This window comes from Vombatus ursinus, unplaced genomic scaffold, assembly GCF_900497805.2.
Source record: "Vombatus ursinus unplaced genomic scaffold, bare-nosed wombat genome assembly UNPS02014798.1, whole genome shotgun sequence".
NCBI classification, from domain to species: Eukaryota; Metazoa; Chordata; class Mammalia; order Diprotodontia; family Vombatidae; genus Vombatus; species Vombatus ursinus.
Window position 1 is genome coordinate 55,302,037 of NW_020954576.1, and position 18,446 is coordinate 55,320,482.

Here is an 18,446-nt window from a genome sequence, read left to right on the forward strand (position 1 = left end):
TGTGTGTGTGTGTGTGTGTGTGTGTGTGTGTGTGCGTGCGCGTGTGTGTATGTGTGTACATACATATATTATAAACGTGGGTGTATGGGTAGCAACCTACCCCCCCCATGGGCTGGAATCTGGACAGTTACCTAACAATAGCAGCCATATGTGTATGTGTGTGTGTGTGTGTGTACATGCACATACATATATGTATGTGTGTATATGTAGCATATATATGTATATATGTAGCAACTCCACCCCCATGGGCTGACAGTTGCCTAAGGGATTAGCCCCCTGTGTGTGTATACAGCATGGGCACCTTAGCCAATCAGCTGAAATGTCTTCCTCTGAGTATAAAATAAATACAAATCAATTTTGGGAGGGAAGGCACCAACTACTGAGGCAATCAGGAAAAGTCTCACACAGGACATGAAATTGAACAGAACTTTGGAAGAGATTGGAGATTCTGAAAAGTCAAAGTGAGGAGGGAGGAAGAGCATTTCAGGCATGGGGAACAGTCTGGACAAAGGTACACAGACAGGAGATGGAATTCTGCACCAGTGTGAGGAATGACAAGAAAGCCAATTTGGTTGTTTCATAGAGTGTGCAAAGGGGAGTCTGTTCTACTGTAGCCTTGAAATGTTGCCAGTCAACCTTTGCTTGATGACATCTTGTGAGGTAAAACCCCTGGGCCGTAGTATCCCAGGCAGCCCATTCCCCTTGAGCTAATTAAGCTTTCCCTTACATTAAGCCAAAATTTGCCTTCCTAAGACTCCTGCTCCAATACAATTTCATTCAGTTCCACAAACATTAATTACAAATCCACTATGTGTAAGATACAGGACCACGTGCCAAAATATGAAGACAAAACTGAAATACCATTGTTTATCAGCTGCGCTCCTTGGATTCCACTTCACCATCCTTACTTTCAGGGAATATTCATCATCTGGAGGGTACATCCACTGTGGTACTCACACCTCATCTGTACCCTTAGCAGCCTCTGACCTCTGATTGGAGAGCTAGCAAGTGGAGCAAAGAATTCCTCCCCATGCTTCCATTTACAGAGGGTTCACAGTCCAATGATTTCCTACCAGGTGCACCTGTTGGATTCCACGCCACCTCTGTCTTTCCCTACATCCAGTACCTTCTACCCCACACATTTTAAGTTTCCTTTTGTGTGTTGTCTTCCCCAATTAGATTGTAAGCTCTTTGAGGGCAGGGATTGTCTTTCTTTCTGCTTGTACTTGTATACTCAGCACTTTAGCACAATGCCTGGCACATAGTAGGCACTTAATAAGTGTTTGTTGAATTTAAATAGTCCTTACACTCTGGGAGTTTACATTCTATTGGAAGAATACAAAGCGTATACAGATAAGTAGTAGTAGTGATAGTGGTAGTGATAATAGTAACTATAAAGTATATACAAAGTAATTTTAAGAGGAACACAGTGCTGCCAACTGTTGAATGACCAAGAAAAGCCTCATAAAAGAAGTGGCACGGGCAGCTACGTGGCGCAGTGGATAGAGCACCGGCTCTGGAGTCGGGGGACCTGGGTTCAAATCTGGCCTCAGACACATAACACTCACTAGCTGTGTGACCCTGGGCAAGTCACTTAACCCCAATTGCCCTCACCAAAAAAAAAAAAGGAAGTGGCACCAGTTTTGTCCTGTAAAACCAAACACCCTCAGTCTAATTTTTCTTCTAGGGGACAAGACTTCAAATACCTGAGGACTGGTAGGTGGCACATGTAGGCAGCTAGGTGGCACAGCGGGAAGAGCACTGGGCCTAGAGTCAGGAACACCGGAGATCAAATCTGGTCTTAAACATTTACTAGTTGTATGACCTTGGGCAAGTCACTTAAGGGCTGTCTGCCCCAGTTTCTACAACTATTAAAATGAGGATAATAACAGGACCTACCTCCTAGGATTATTATAATGATCAAATGAGATGATGTCTACAAAGCTCTTAGCATAGAGTTTGACATACAGTAGGTGCTTAATAAATGCTTCTTTCCTTCCTTCCCTCCTACCTCATGTCTTCTCTTCAGGGTAATTAGCCCTTGTTCCTAGTGCCTGGTACATAATATTTAATAAATCCTTAATAAATCCTTTCTTCCTTGCTAAAATATGGCATGGAGAATTGAAAGTCTTTGTCTACAGAGCATTCCAGAACTGAAAGTTGGCCCCATGGCATGATTAGTCATTGGGTTGTTGATGAACCAGTTGTACACCAGCTGACTTTTAAAATACAGTTTTCTATAGCTTATTTTGAAGACTGTCCAATCCCTTCACTAGGGAAGTGAGTATTTTCCCTTTTTCTCCCTCTTACCTTAAGAATTTGTACTCATCCCCTGGACAGGCACCCTTCACAATCCCACATTTTAAAAGGAATCCCTATCAAGTGCACTTCTTAGTCTGTAAGGCTAGATTCTTTGAGTGTGATAATGAGTTTATTGCATCAAATCCTAGAATACCATGGAGATTTCTAACAAAGATCCATAATCATTCAAAAGAGTTTTCCCTAACCATCTACATAAGAAAAATCAAATGGTTGAAGAACACCTATTGTCCAGACTATAATATGCAATTGGCTAGATAACACATAGAGCTGGTCCATCCAAACATTTGACAGACATTGCACATGGACAATGAACTGGACCCAGAACTGAATTGTTCTTGGGAAAATAGTTCTAAGCTTCTTACTGAAACAAAGGACTATCTTTTTTTTTTTTTAACAACAGTGTTCTTCTACTGATGCTGTATGGCTCCAACAAATCAACAAGCATTTGTTAAGTACCTACTATGTGCCAGGCACTGTGCTAAGTGATGGGAATACAAAGATAAACACAAAGCCCTCAATGGGATTGTTTACATTCTAATGGGGGAGACAACATCAATATCTATATCTATATCTATATAGGAGTATATAAAACACATATAGAGCACAAGGTATGGTAGAAATGGTATTTGTTTTATATAGACTGAGCTAATTTCTCTTTAAGTGAATGGGGAGGTTATCCATGGGATTTGATTGGTTCAAGGGATTAAGGCTCAAGTTTATGTCCTTGTTTATTTTGGTGTCCTTGTCACCTGAGGCATGAGTGATTCAGTCTTTGGGAAGATGGTACGCAGAGATTTAACAGAATTCTCACTGTCCTTTGCGGGGGCTGGGGAGAAGACATCTTTCTGACCCAGTATTGATGTTGCCATAGTGAATGTAGAGTCAGATCTGATTTACCAAATAGGATTTGCCACTTTTTAAGTTACAACTAGAAGGAGAAGTGAATGGAGGGGGGGGGGGAGAGAAACGAAGGAGAGGGATCAGTTTGAACTGATGGGCCCCAGGATTCTTTTCAGCATTTTCTTTCCTGAATATCATTTGCCTAACAATTGCCTTGGTTTACAGGATCTTTAGGGGAAATGTGCTAATGGGAAGCCTGTTAATTTGAGAGGTTCATTCCTGAGGGAATGTGTCTTCATACTGTAGTGACCTAGAAGGGCAATCCCTTAAGCAACAGTAGAATGTTGATATACTGTAAAAATCATTTTGCAGCCAATAAGACTTCTCCAGGTAAAAATGGATCATAAATACCAGATCTGCTAAACCATCTCTATGACTTGATTAGAGGACTACTATCCTGCTGCTTCTTTAGCAAGCTTCCTAAGCTAAAATGTTAATACTTTACTTGGATACTTTGTGTCAGGGTCTGGTGGCTTCTGACACAAGGGCACCCGAGAGAACAGGGAAGGTCTTTGCAAGGATACAACTGTCACTGACCTTGAGACACAGGTCATTCCCCTGCTTTTTGTGGTTCTTGGAGCCTAAGACCTCAGGCATATCCCAACACAGATTGATGCAAGACTTCCACATAAAAATATGTAATGTAACATATGAGGACATGGATACAAACACAGATACACAGACAAACCTGATAGTCCCTAACACATACACCACTTCCCCTGCCCACCCCCAGCCCCAGTTACACTGCTCTACCATCCAGCTCTCTTGCCTATCTTCACACACACAAAGACAGAGACAGAGACAGAGACAGAGACAGAGAGAAAGAGAGGCCAGCCTAAACAGCAGTCCAGAAACCAAGCTGTCCTAACTTGTAAATGCTACCTGCAAGCAGCCTCAGAGTTGGAGAGGGGGTGATTGCATTTTTGAACTATTGGCAACAGCTATTTTCTTTTTACCCCATAGATTCACTTCCCTGCCTTCCTGAATATGGTAACAGCTTGACTAGTATTCCCTCCATCAGTGCTGATTTAATCCCTCTTGTTCCTTGTTTCAACCCATGACACAAATCATAATAACCCCCATTTACATACCCCTTTTGGGTTCAAAGCACTTTACCCACAACAATCCAGTGAGATAACTAGTACAGGTATTATCATCCCCACTTTACAGATGAATTGATACTCAGGGTTAAAATGATTTATTCCCAGTCACACAACTAGTTAGTGGCAGAATCTGGACCCTGGCCCAAAGGATTCTGCTTCCGAAAGGAGAACTCCTTCTATTCACAACACACCAGCTCTCACTGACAAGCTTTTTCTCACTTCTCTGATTTTCTGCTCTTTCATCATTCTCTGAGCTTTACCTCTCTTGTTTTCCTCTTTTCGCTCTATATTCTGGGGTGTTTGTTCGCTGCTCCATTGTTTTCTGGGAGTCCTTAGCAACCTTCTTTAATTCCTTGGCACTTGCAAAGGGATCATTTGCAGCAAGGGAGAGACCTCTTAGATGGTAAACGTGAGGAACTGGTCGGGGTTGGGGATAGTCTATAAATAAGCATTCTAAATAAAGTACTGAATTTGGGGCTTCATGGTACAGAGTGAACTCTCTATTTCAGGGGAAAAACCCTCCACTTTTCCAAACTCATCACACTCAAAGCACATTATCAGCCTATGCTCCACCAAACAAGCCCCAATGAAAGTTGCCCTATCATCTGTTATCTGTCCCACTATGCTGGCATGTAGAGGAGGAGCATGCTGATGTGGGCAGAAAAGCCTCAAAAGCAGGAAGGCCTGGGTTAAAGTCTTGTCTCTGACACATGTTGACTATGTGACTCCAGGAAAGTCCTTCAAGCTCTCACTGTACCAGGCAGCTTTCTAAGACTGTAAGTTACAGAACATTTACCAGTCTGCTTTGGTAAAAGGAATTTCCTCAGTATGGAGTGCCTTATATTTTCAGACCTATGAAATCATAGATCTGAAATGCTAATGTGCCTCCAGAGCATTTAGCCCAGTGTCTGGCACATTTTTGTTGTTGTTATTCAGTCGTTTTCAGTCATGTCTGACACGTCATGACTCCCTTTGGGGTTTTCTTGTCAAAGATACTGGAATGGTTTGCTATTTGCTTCTCCTGCTCATTTTACAGATGAGGAAACTGAGGCAAACAGGGAACTCTGACTTGCTCAGGGTCACATAGTCAGCAAGTATCTGAGGCCAGATTAGAACACAGAAGATGAGTCTTCCTGACTCCAGGCTGGCCACTTTATCCACTGTGCCACCTAAGTGCCCCTATCCTGGCACATAATAGACACTAAATAAATGCTTATTCCCTCCCTTTCCCCCTTTCCTTCCCCTTCCCTTCCATGAGCAACATGGACCCAGAATCAAGGAGGACATGGGTTTGACTCCTGGATCTGATGTTTTCTAGTTGTGTAATCCCAGACAGGTGCCTTTACCCTCTAGAGCCTCAAGTTTCCTCATTTGTAAAATGAGACTAATAAAATGTATACCACCTACCTCACAACATTGTTGTGGAGACATTGCTTTGGAGCCATTGAAGCCTATGGAAATGGGACTTGTTCATTTCTCTAAAGTGGGGTAACCCGTTCATTCACCAGTTAATTAACAGTCTGTTGTCCTGAAGATAGGACAAGATGTCCAGGGCTGGCCTAGAGGGAAGCATCAGACACCAAAGGTTTAAGAGTGCCTTTGGTGTTACATTGAGATGAGAGGAAAGGCCCTGAGAGAGTCTAAGCCAGACCTGCACAACTTGGAAGCAGGTTGGGGCTGAAATTAAAATAGGCTAAACTTCTTTGGGCAGCAGATAGGTTAGGCTAGAGACAGACTGAGGATGGTTGGTTGCTGTGGGTCACATGACAAACAGGAGACAGTGCGCAGTGGCAACCTTATATTTTTCTGGGTCCTTTGGCGGACCACAAGCAGGCCATGGGCTGTATGTTGTGCGGGCCTGCTCTAAGCTGTGATGGCAAAACAAGTTTGTGGCTTGACTCTAGCTACAAGGGGACAACTCTTTTGATCATGTAAACAAACATCCTTAGAGGATAATGATCCACAAAGAACATTGTGGGCTTAAAAGCAGCCATCAGTTAAGAAAGGGTTAAAGCTCAAATCTGCCAATATCTTAATACCAATAATTCAATAATAAGAGGGAATAAATTGAACAATTCTTTTGTTTTGCAAGACAACTGGAGTTAAGTGATTTGCTCAGGGTCACACAGCTAGTAAGTATCAAGTGTCTGAGGCCGGATTTGAACTCAGGTCCTCCTGACTCCAGGGTCAGTGCTCTATCCACTGCACTACTAGCTGCCCCTAAGTTGGACAGTTCTATTAATATTGGAAGATATAATGCTAAAATCAGTAACAAGAACTATTTCTCCTTGTACAAGCTTATATTAGTAATGGAATAACCACTAACAATTTTTTTTTTTGGCAATGAGGGTTAAGTGACTTGCCCATGGTCACACAGCGAGTAAGTATGATGTGTCTGAGGTTGAATTTGAACTCAGGTCCTCCTGAATTCAGGGCTGGTGCTCTATCTACTGTGCCATCTATCTGCCCCCAACCACTAACAATTAACAAATGAATAGTTATAATCAATCAACTATTATTATCATCATCATCATCATTATTATTAGCCCAATACAATAGTACATAAAGATTAAAGAGAATCAAATGAGAGATCAAATGAAATATGTGTAAGATAATACGTGTTTATAGACCGTAAAGCACTATATAAATGCTAACCATTGATCTGTGAGCTCTCTTTCTATTTTTTTTTGTTTGCATCGCTTTTCCTTGGTTTTTAAAATTCTATTAGGAGGACCTGAGTTAAAGTTCTACCTCTCAGCTTTACTAGCTGTGTGACCCTGGAACTTAACCTCTATAATCCTTAGATAATCCCATAGGGTGTCACAGATGGGCTGTGATTTCCTCATGCTAAAGAAATCACCCATCTTTTGCATATTCCTATTTTAGCAAATGCTCCCTTAAAAAAAGCTCCCACCATGTGCCCCACATTGCTGGAGATATGAAGGCAAAAGTGAAACAATCCCTGCCCTCGAGGAGCTTACTTTCTATGGAGAGAGGAAAGGGAATGAGGACAACATGCACAGAGATCAAGAAATAAAGCATATATGCAAGTGCATATATGTCCTGATTTCAGGTGTGTGTGGTAGGTGGGGAGAGTGCCAGCAATTGGGGATGGCCACTTTAAAGAAAGATCTCATGCAGTAGGTGACATTTCAGCTTAATGAGGCATGCTAAGAGAGGTGAGGAGAAAGAGCATTCTTGTCATGGGATAGGAAGGGGATAGAGTCTGCAGAAGCTCATAGGTCAGAGGTGGAATATTATGTGTGACAGCAAGTAATTCAGTTTGGCTGGATCAGAGAGTAAGTGATGGGGAATAATGTGAAATTATTTTAGAAGAATTGATTGAACCCATTGGTTAAGAGCTTTAAATGCCAGAAAGGTTCAGATTTTATTCTAGAAGCAATAGGGAGCCACTTGTGCTTTTTAAGCATAAGCATGATTGTGCTTTAAGAATGTCAGTATTCTAAAATATTGATAGCTATCTGTTCCCCAAGAATGAAGGGAGAAATTGATGTTTCCACACCATATAGATTAAGTAGAAGAAACCCACATACTCCTAGTGACCAAGTTAGGTCCTGGAGCAAAGTCAGGTCCCTGGAAAAAGTCAGTGGAGTTGGGCAGGTAGAAAGGGGTGTCTTAATCCCATTTCTATTCTATATATTCTATTCTATAATAAAATTATAGAACATTTATACTGAAAGAGACTTTGCTGAGGGGCCACATCCTCTGTAAAGCATTCCTGGATCCCTTCACCTGAAAGTGATTTCTCCTTCCTCAAATTTTGCTAGAGCACCTTGTCTTCTTTATTCCTATCATATTCTACTTTGCATCAGTTTTTTTGTGTGTCCGTTTTGTATCACTTCCCCTTCCCCCATTGGATTGTAAACTCCTCCACAGCAGTCCTTGATTTTTCATCTGTGAATCCTTAGCTCCTAGCACAACACCCTGCATATAGGAGGTGCTTAACAAATGATTATTGCAGGAAACTAGCCTTAGAAATCTAAGGTCCTGTTCTCTTATTGTAATCAAGGACATTTATAAACATTGATCCCCTCCATCAAGGCCAGCCCTTCAAAACCTCTTTCATTAGTTCTTTTCCTTTTATTCCTGTGCAGATTTCATTTGGATGATTCTAGTGATGTTGGAATCAGAGATATAATAGCACGCTGTGTTATTTGATCTAAAACTAACACCCATTATATCCAATTCCATGCTGTTTGATCCTCTAGGGAAACAGAGTCCAGGAGAAGTTCTTCAAAGAGTTTCCAGTTTTGATTTTCTTCTGTGCAGCTAAGGGCTTCTGCTTCAGTTGTGGACTGGTAATGGAACATAGGAAGAGCTAATAACTCCCAGGGCAGAAAACACCCTCTAGGAATTGGAGTGTGTGTTTAGGGAAATGATTTCTGTTTAAGTTTGTCACTTCTAACAAGATGGAAATCTGTTCTTTGGACTTCAATACTCCTCGTTAGTGAGCACTGAAAGAACTCTCCAATAGTTTAGTCTCCTGCTATCTGGTGTGGTACACTATAGCCATTAAGGTATGGTCTTAAAAGTCAGGATGCCTGGGATCTTGTGCTATCCTGACATGGCCTGATTTTGACCAGGTAGTTCATCTGTTTGTCTTAGTTTTTCCATTGATAAAAATATAATTAATTGGATCCCAGAAGGTCTTTAATAAATGGTGTTGGGTAGGTGTAAAGTATTGTCCATCCCCTTGAAACCAAGGGATTGATGAAATACTCTACACTTTCCTGATTTGTATATTTGTATATACAAGGGGAGAATGGGACCATGGACAGGCAATCAAGTCTCACAACCATGTATTCCCACCAAGTGTACTGTGACAGGCCAGTTTAGAGACTTACAACTGGGTTAAGAAGGAAAAGAAACTTCTCAGCATTGAAAGACGAAAATGGAGCAGAACAATGATGGGAGATGAAAGTACAAAGTTAGGAGATTGATGAAGATTTGTTTAGTGAGTCACGGTGACCTAGTTGTGGCTGGAACATTCTGGGAGCAAACAGGTTGGATGGGTGCTGACTATTATCCCGTCGAAGGACAGAATTCTTTCCCACAGGAACACATTTTCAAATTGTTTCTTCACGTTAGCCATATCTATAGTCTTCCCACAGTCCTTTGCAGTGATGTCAATTCTGCAGAAGCACAACAAAATAAAATAGGGTTTTTATTAGGGTTTATTTTATTAGGGTTAATTTTATTAGGGTTTATTAGGGTTCTGATTCCACAAAGCCCTCTCCCATCTATCCCTCCAAGACACGTGACTAATTTTCTTAGAGAACCTTGGTTGGGTCTATCTCCAATCACTTTTAATTACCCCCAAAATCATGGTATAAAAGTTCCTTTAAAAATTTCCAATTCAAACCTGTCTTCATAAATGAATGAATGTAAATGAGTGAGAGAATTTTAAAAAACATTTATTAATATCTACCAAGCACTTTGTATTAAGTATTAAATATATGCCAAGCACTAGGACTACAAATTGAAAAGAAAAATAGTTGTTGTTCTCAAAGATTTCACATTCTTATGGGAGGAGACAATGTATACAGGAGGGTTCAGCTGCAGGTAGATGGAAAGGCCCATTGGTCCAGAAAAGCCTGATGCAGGGAGGATTGAAAGGCCTGGAGGTCCTTAGGGTACAGTGGCCAGGTAGATGGGAAGGGGCTGCCTTACCAACAAATTCTTGTCCCCTTTGTAAGATCTAAAGCCTCTTTAAGGATTTTAGCTCCTCCATTTCCTCCTGCTTCCTTAACCACTGGCTATCCCCCTTAGGTCCAATCCTCAGGCCTCTACTTTTCTCCAATTTCACTTACTCCTTTAGGAAACTCATCCACTCTTAAGTCAACTATTCCCATTATACAGATGGCTCCCAAATCTTTGTCTCTAACCTGAACTCTTTCCTGGGCTCTAGTCCCTATCTATTAGACATTTCTACATAGCTTCCTCTCTCAGTGTTTCTAAACCAAACCCATTTCTCCCCTAGAATGACTCCTTTCTATGTGTTTCTTTTTCTCTTCACTCTTCAAGTCTCCCAGTCTCACAATCTTGTTGTGGCTTCATTCTCAAAGAGGACCAATGACATCATGAGGGTGATATTTCGACTTGCAAGTGAACTGGATTTGAGTGAGGTAGAGCTCTGCAAAGTCATCAGCCTCATTCTCTCCTCCAGAGTTATTGGAGTCCAGTGGCAAGACATAGGTCAAGACAACTGGCGATGACTCCAGATGTGGTGGAGGACCTTGACCTTTTTAAGCTAAAGTCTTTCCCAGGTCTCAGTTTGTCTGAGGCAACACCCATTCAGTAATTTAAGGTTAGATAAGAATTCAGGCAAAAAATAGCCTAGTTTGACTTCACAAAAGAATTCACAATCTTATGGTCCTCTTTTTACTACTCTTCTCCCTTGCCCCAGAAGCAAATATGTCACCAAGATCTGTTCATTATTCCTTCCTTCATAATGCCTCTTGGATGCATCTCTTCCTTTTCATTCCCATGCCCACTATCATTTCCTTCTTGAGCTATAGTTCCTAACTGGTCTTCCTGAGTCCAGTCTCACCATTCATGTATTAATCCTGATTAATATTGCTATTGTTTTTCATTATATGACTGTACTTTGCCTCTTCAGTTGCTCACCAAATTCCTTTTCTACTTGAGCACCTCCAATGACGGGGAACTCATTCCCCAACAAGGCAGCCCATTCTGTTTTTGGACAGCTCTAATTGCTAAAGAGTTCTTCCTTATTTATTTTTAGCTGAAGTCAGTCTCTGTAATTTCCACCCACTAGTACTACGTGTAACACATGACTAATCCCTTTTTACATGAAAGCCTTCCAAACTCTTGAAGACAATGGTTATGTACCCCCTAAGCCTTCTCTTCCTCAGGTTAAACACCCCAAGTTCCTTCAAATGCTCTCATGTGAATGTTGTATAGAGTTCCTTCACCATCCCGGTCTCTTTCTGCTAGATGTCATCCAATTGGAGAATATCCATTCGAAAATGTGCCACCTGGGACTGAACATCGTGTTCCAGAGGGAGTCTGACTAAGAGAGAGTGCAGGGAGACAATCACCCCTTTATTCGAGATAAGGATGATTCTTTTAATGCAGACTAAGATTTAATTTGCTGTGGGGGTGAGGATAGACAGACTGTTACTGTTGATTAAAGTTCACTGCTAACCCCTTGTTCTCCAGATAGGAACTGCTGTCATGTGTTCTGGAGATATCATTTTCTGTGAGAAAGGGACTGTTTCTAGGTGAGGTAGAGGCATATTAATTTAGAGACAAGAGTTATTAACCTGAAGTCTATGAACCAGTGCCAGGCCTGGAGTCAGGAAGACTCATCTTCTTGCGTTCAAATCTGTCTTGAGACATTTATGAGCTCTGTGACCCTGGGCAAGTCACTTAACCCTGTTTGCCTCAGTTTCCTCAACTGTAAAATGAACTGGAGAAGGAAATGGCAAACCACTGTAATAAAAAAAAAACCCAAATGGGGTCACAGAGAGTTGGACATGATTAGAACAACTGAATAACACCAAAATTTGAATATAATTTGTGTCCTTTGTAAGTCAATGTATTTTATTTTTTGCACTTAAAAAATCACTCTGAGAAGGGATCTATAGGCTTCACTGGATTGCCATAGGGGTATAGGACACAAAAAAGATTAAGAAGCCCCGCTGTATACTTTTAAATTAGTTTTTAGTAAAGGCATTAATTGTTTGGGGGTTTTTTGTTTGTTTGTTTTTTGGTGAGGCAATTTGGATTAAGTGACTTGCCCAGAGTCACACAGCTAGGAAATATTATGTGTCTGAGGCAGCATTTGAACTCAGGTCCTCCTGACTCCAGGGCAGGTGCTCTACCCACTGCTTCACCTAGCTGCCCCGAAAGGTATTAATTGAGAGAAACAATTTAGTGTTCATGAGTACAACTAATACTTGGAAATTGTCCTATCTGAAAAGATTGTTATGGTTAGCATTTGCATTAGGTACTAACTAGGCTTTTTGTTTCATAAAAGACGTCTCAAAATTAATTAAGCCAAATAAACCACATCTTTAACTTAAGTGACAGGTAACTATGAACAGCATTAAGTAGACAGACATTTGTTATAAATTTGCAAATTTTGTTCTGTGTAATTTTCTTCTTTATTTACTGGTTAATTTATTTTGTTACTGTTTGCATTTTAAACATTTTTATTTTTAAAAATAATTTTATTATTAACTTTGTTGTTTAGTAATTTCTCAGTCATGTCCAACCCTTCATGACCCCATTTGGGGTTTTCTTGTCAAAGATTCTAGAGTGGTTTGCCATTTCCTCCTCCGGTTCATTTTACAGATGAGGAAATTGAGGCAAACAGGGTTCAATGACTTGCCCAGGGTCACACAGTTAGCAAGTGTTTGAGGATGGGTTTGAAATCAGACGATGAGTCTTCCTGACTGCAAGCCCATCGCTCTATCCACTGTGCCACTTATTATTAATTTAAACTTTTTAACTTAATTTCCTTTATCTGTAAAATGGGAGTAATAATAATAATAATAATAGTACTGCGTTACCTTACAAGGTTATTTTATTTTATTTTATTTTATTTTGCTTTTTTGGTGAAGCAATCAGGGTTAAGTGACTTACCCAGGGTCACACAGCTAGTAAGTGTCAAGTGTCTGAGGCTGGATTTGAACTATAAGGTTATTTTAAAGAAAGAATTTTGCTAACCTTAACATATCATATAAATGTGAGCTATTATTATTTATACGAAAAACCTAGTACACATGACTAGAATGAAAAATATTCTTAAACATATCAATAACCATGATAACTCCCAACAACCGAGTAATTCCCTTTCTGTATCTCTGTTCATTCACATAAGTATCATAGTATACTTATGGGTCAATGTTTTTTTCTACTTGGCATTATTTTATATTGGCATTTCCATATCTCTTTATAGTCACATATTCATAGCATGTTAGAGCTGGAAGGGACCTTAGGGAATGAGTTGAATCTAATCCTTTACAGCTAAGGAAAGTGAGACCCAGAAAAAAGAAGTGATTTGCCCAGTCACACAGCGGGACGCTAGTTGGCTCAGTGAATAGCACACTGTCCTTGAAGTCAGGAGGACCTGAGTTAGAATGCAGCCTCCGATCCTTACTAGCTGCATGACCCTAGGCAAGTCACTTGACCCTAGGCAAGTCACTTAACCCTATTGCCTTCCCCCCCCCAAAAAAAATCAGTCACACAGCTAGTAAGTAGCTGGGCCTGGATTCCTACCATACCACATGACCTAATAGTGGTCATTCTTAATGATGACATAATACTCCATTGCTGATGCATCACAGTTACAGCTATCCCCCAACTCATTGAGCATTTAGGTTGTTGCCAGTTTTTCACTGTTACAAGTAATACAGGTATAAAATTTATGTAAATAGTATTTTTTTTCTTTTTAAAGAAAAAAAGATTCAGTATATATTATTCCCAGGGCAGGTAGGTGGCACAGTGGACAGAGTGCTGGGCCTAGAGACAGGAAAACCTGAATTCAAATCCAACTTCAGACACTTACTAGCTGTGTGACCCTGGGCAAGTCACTTAACCCTTTTGCCTCAGTTTCCTCATCTATAAAATGAGCTGGAGAAGGAAATGGCAAACCACTCCAGTATTTGGCCAAGAAAACCCCAGACTGGGTCATGAAGAGTTGGACACAACTGAAACAACCCAACAACAACAATGTATTTTTCCCAGTTTGAAAACTGCAAGGTCAAAGAGTATAATCAGTGTTAAGCTTTAAAAGTTTATATTTTGCTTGTAAAACAAAGAGGCAGTCACAAAACAGTATTACATAACATTGGGAGGCAGTGTAGTAAATAGGAAAGTGTATTGAATTTGGAATAAGAGAGAATAGCTGTCAATTAATCTCTCTGGGCCTAACAGGATTGTAGATTTAAAGCTCAGCTGGTTCATTGCCATCATTTTACAGTTGAGGAAACTGAGGCCCACAGAGCCCAAAAAAAGCTACCCAAATTCACATGGTTGGGAACCCTGTTTGCCTCAATTTCCTCACCTGTAAAATGTGCTGAAGAAGGAAATGGAAAACCACTCCAAGCTCTTTGGCCAAGAAACTGCAAATGGGGTCACAAAGAGTCAAACATGACTGGAAAAAAAAAGTGACAAATTTAACCAGGGGCAAGTCATTTGCCCTCTCAGCCTCAGTTCCCTCATCTCTAAAATGGGGATAATAATAACATCTACCTCATGGGGTTGTTGTAAGGGTCAAATGAGATAATGTATGTAAACAATTTTATAAACCTATAAATATGTACACTATGATTATGCACTTTTATTCTCTTATCTTAAAAACTGACTTTAAAACTATGATATTTCAACTCTCCACCCTCACCTCCAGCAGGGGAAAATAATTGAGAATTCCCTTAAATACTCAAAATTGAGCTATGGTAAGGATGTCATGCTACCTTTACCAATTTATTCCCTAGCATAGACTCTCTATATCTGCTAAGCTAGTTTCTTCACCTTCTGCTGAACGTGCCTTTGTTCCAGATGTTTTATCTCATCTCAAAGTTTTCCTTTATTGTTTTTCTCTCTTCCTCCCTTCCCTTTTCTTTCTCCTTCTTTCCTCCCCTTCCCTTATCTTACCTCCTGTAATTTCTTCCATTCTCCTCTCTAAGTCTTCCTTAGAAGTTGCTAAGACTTAGACTCCCTCCTCTTCCTCCCAGGTATACATATCCTACCAAGCTCTAGCCCTCCATCCTCCAGACAGCTTTCTCTGGCCAAAAAAAAAGCCCACCGTTTGTTCTTCATTATATACTGCTTTGACATGGTTATTTAAAATATGTGTGTGTGTGTATGTTGTCTCTCTACCTAGACTGTAAGGTCTTTGAGGGAAGGAATTTCTCATGGACTCTCAGAGTTGGAAGGAATTCAGAAGCCCTCTGATCCAACTCCTACCTGTAATTCCCTCTACAGCACACCTGAAAATGGTTATCCAGCTTTTCTTTGAAGACTTCCTATGAGGAAGGAAGAGCTGCCCCCTCCCAAGGCAGCCCATTTAGACAGCTCCAATTGTTACGAAGTTTTTCCTTACAACCAGGCCAAATTGGCTTCCTTGCTATTTCTACCCAATGAGCCTAGTTCTGGTCTTTGAGACCAAACAGAAAAAGTGTAATAATTCTTCCACATGACAGCCATTTAAATACTTGAAACACAGCTATTACGTGTGTCCCTCCCCCACCCCATCCCTGTTTTCTGTTCTTCAGGCTAAATAGCCCCGGTCTCTCCAATTGAACCTCACATGACATTAACTTGGAATTCCTCACCATCCTGATTGCCCTCCTTTGGACACTCTCCATCTTTTGAAAAATTAGTCGATTAATTTACAATCATTTATTAATCACCTCCTGTTTATCAGGTACTGTACTAGGTGCCAAAGCTATAAGTGAGATAAATGGAACAATCCCTACTTAAGGAGGTTAGATTCTAACTGAGAAAACAACAAGCACATAAATAAGTCTGTAAAGAATAAATAAATAGTTAATAATATAAAGAAATTAGGAAAGGGAATAGTAGTAGAAAGTATAGTAGTTAGGGTAATCAGGACAGAAGAAAACAAGCATTAATGAAGTGCTTGCTGCATATCATAGGAAAGACTTCATGTCAAAGGTGGTGCTTGGTCTGCTTCATGAAGGAAAAGATGCATTTTCTGAGGTGGAGATGAGTAGACAATGCATTCCAAGCATAGGGGACAGTCAGTGCAAAGGTATGGCGACCGGAGATGAAGTATCCTGTGTGAAAAAAAAAAAAAGAGAGAGAGAGAGAGAGAGAAAGCCTGGTTGGCTGAATCACAGAATGAGGGAGGAGGAGTCATGTGCAATGAGTCTGAATTGAGGTAGAGGCAAGGTTGTAAAGAGCTTTCATGGTCAAATAGAGGAATTTTTATGTAATTCTTTTAAAAATTTATTTTATTTTTCATTTATGGACTAAAACAAGCATTTCCATAACATAGTATAACAATAAGAAGCCACTGAGTCGGGGATGATTTGGTCAGATGTGCACTTTGTGAAAAGCATCTGACAGCAGTGTTAAAGATGACCTGAAGTGGGGAGAGACTTGAGGCAGTAGAACCAACTGGGAGGCTGTTACAGTCATCTAGGCAAGAGGCAAAGTTGTATCGAGGGGAGTAGAGGGAAAGACCCGATGTGAGAGATACTGAAGGGGTAGGATGGCAAGACTTGGCAAGTGATCAGTTAAGTGGGACAAAGGAAAGTGAGAAGCCTAGAACAGCACCAACGTGGGGAACCTGAGAGGCTGGAAGACGAGTGATACCTGGAACAGAAGTTCATAGGTTTGGAAGACAGACGGGTTTGGAGACCAAGGTAATGAGTTCTTTGTTTAAGATAAAGTCTTTAGATACCACACAGCATTCAGACAAAGAATAAGGCCACTAACACCTCCTTGTTGCCTCATTTGAGACCCCCTCCCAAAGGATGCGCACGTGGCAAAGGCATCTCATCACCCCTGCTATTCCAGGGATATGAAGTCCTTTCTTTCTTCATGGAATCCTCATGCGGCTCCCTCTAGGTGCATCATCTGTGCTAAGCGGGCCACGACTCAACCGCAACACCCTTCTCTCAAACCGAAGAATTCTTCAAATGCTGGATAGGTAGATCTCCTATTTCTATGCTGCTAGATGCCATGGCCAATGAGGGCAGGGAAGAGGGAGATCTTTCAGTGCCCAAGAATGATTGCCTCTCAGGAGTTGGGATCTCTCCTTCTCGAGTGCATCAGGGTTTAGATATTTAATGCTCCTGGGCTAGAGCTAGTTTATCTGCCCAGTTGTTGTTGTCAATCACGTCTGACTCTTTATGACTCCGTTTGGGGTTTTCTTGGCGGAGATACTAGAGTGGTTTGCCATTTCCTTCTCTAGTTCATTTTACAGATGGGGAAACTGAGGCAAACAGGGTTCTGTGACTTGCCCAGGGTCACACAGCTAGTAAGTGTCTGAGGCTGGGTTTGAACTCAGGAAGATGAATCTTCCTGACTCCAGGCCTGGCACTCTGTGCACTATGGCACCACCTAGCTGTCTTATTTACTCAGGCAATCAGGTTATTCCCTTCTGACTCAGCTGAGGGCTGTTTATACTTTGTAAAGGAATCACCAAGTGCAGTCACAGCTTTCCAGTTAGTTGAACACATTGATGCCACAGTTAAACCCCATCATCCTTGAGTAAATCCTGTGACTACATCAACTGAGTTGGAAGCAGAGAATTACATCCATCCCTTCTCCCTCCCTTATACCAATTAAAGCAGCATTTGTTACAACAAGATTCCAGCAGAGCAAAAAAATGTAGACAGTCTCGTGGAGTTCACTTACTGCACTCATATGTGTAAAATTAAGTCTCATTTACATCCCACCTACAGGCTAGAGTAGGACAGCTAGGTGGCGCCATAGTGCACAGAACTCCAGGCCTGGAGTCAAGAAGACTCATCTTCCTGGGTTCAAATCTGGCTTCAGGCACTTACTAGCTGTGTGACCCTGGGCAAGTCACTGAACCATGTTTGCCTCAGTTTCCCCATCTGTAAAATGAGCTAGAGAAGGAAATGGCAAACCACTCCAGTATTTTTGCCATGAAAACCCCAAATCGGGTCAAGAAAAGTTGGACATGATTGAAAATCAACTCAACAACAACAAAAGGAGTTAGATTAGAAGATGACAAGAGATCTATCCCTTTTAATCTGATGAGATTATCCCAGGTAACTTCCATATACTTAATGTCCATGTAACAAAGACTTCAAATGCTCCATTCTTTATGGGATATATTTAATATTTGCCATAAATCAGCTTTATGGAAAGTGAATTCTACGTTTCAGTTAACTTCCATTACAAAATATCATACTCATTTCTGTGCAAAAACAACCTCCCAGTAAGTTTGGGAAGAAATGGTTCATAGGTAGAGGTAGGTTCAAGATGATGGTGACTATTGTGACTGTCTTAGTATCATGCCAGGCAATATATTTTCACATTGAGTCTGTGCCTGTTAAGAACTCTAGTCCTACTCTGAATCTCAGGAACCTTAGCCATCCTCTACAATCAGGCATCTGACCCCATCATTTAACT

At 40.9% G+C, this 18,446-nt stretch overlaps 1 protein-coding gene and 1 long non-coding RNA gene across 3 annotated transcripts in view; one reads left to right on the forward strand and one right to left on the reverse strand.

Moving 5' to 3' along the window:
* LOC114050078 (small conductance calcium-activated potassium channel protein 3-like) overlaps positions 1-18,446 on the forward strand; it is a 284,782-nt gene that overhangs the window by 192,711 nt on the left and 73,625 nt on the right. The gene's annotated exons all lie outside the window — the stretch shown is intronic.
* LOC114050079 overlaps positions 8,158-18,446 on the reverse strand; it is a 121,633-nt gene continuing 111,344 nt past the window's right edge. For both annotated transcript variants that reach the window (XR_003569931.1, XR_003569932.1), the window contains exon 5: positions 8,158-9,478. This is a non-coding gene — a long non-coding RNA (uncharacterized LOC114050079). The remainder of the gene's footprint in view (positions 9,479-18,446) is intronic.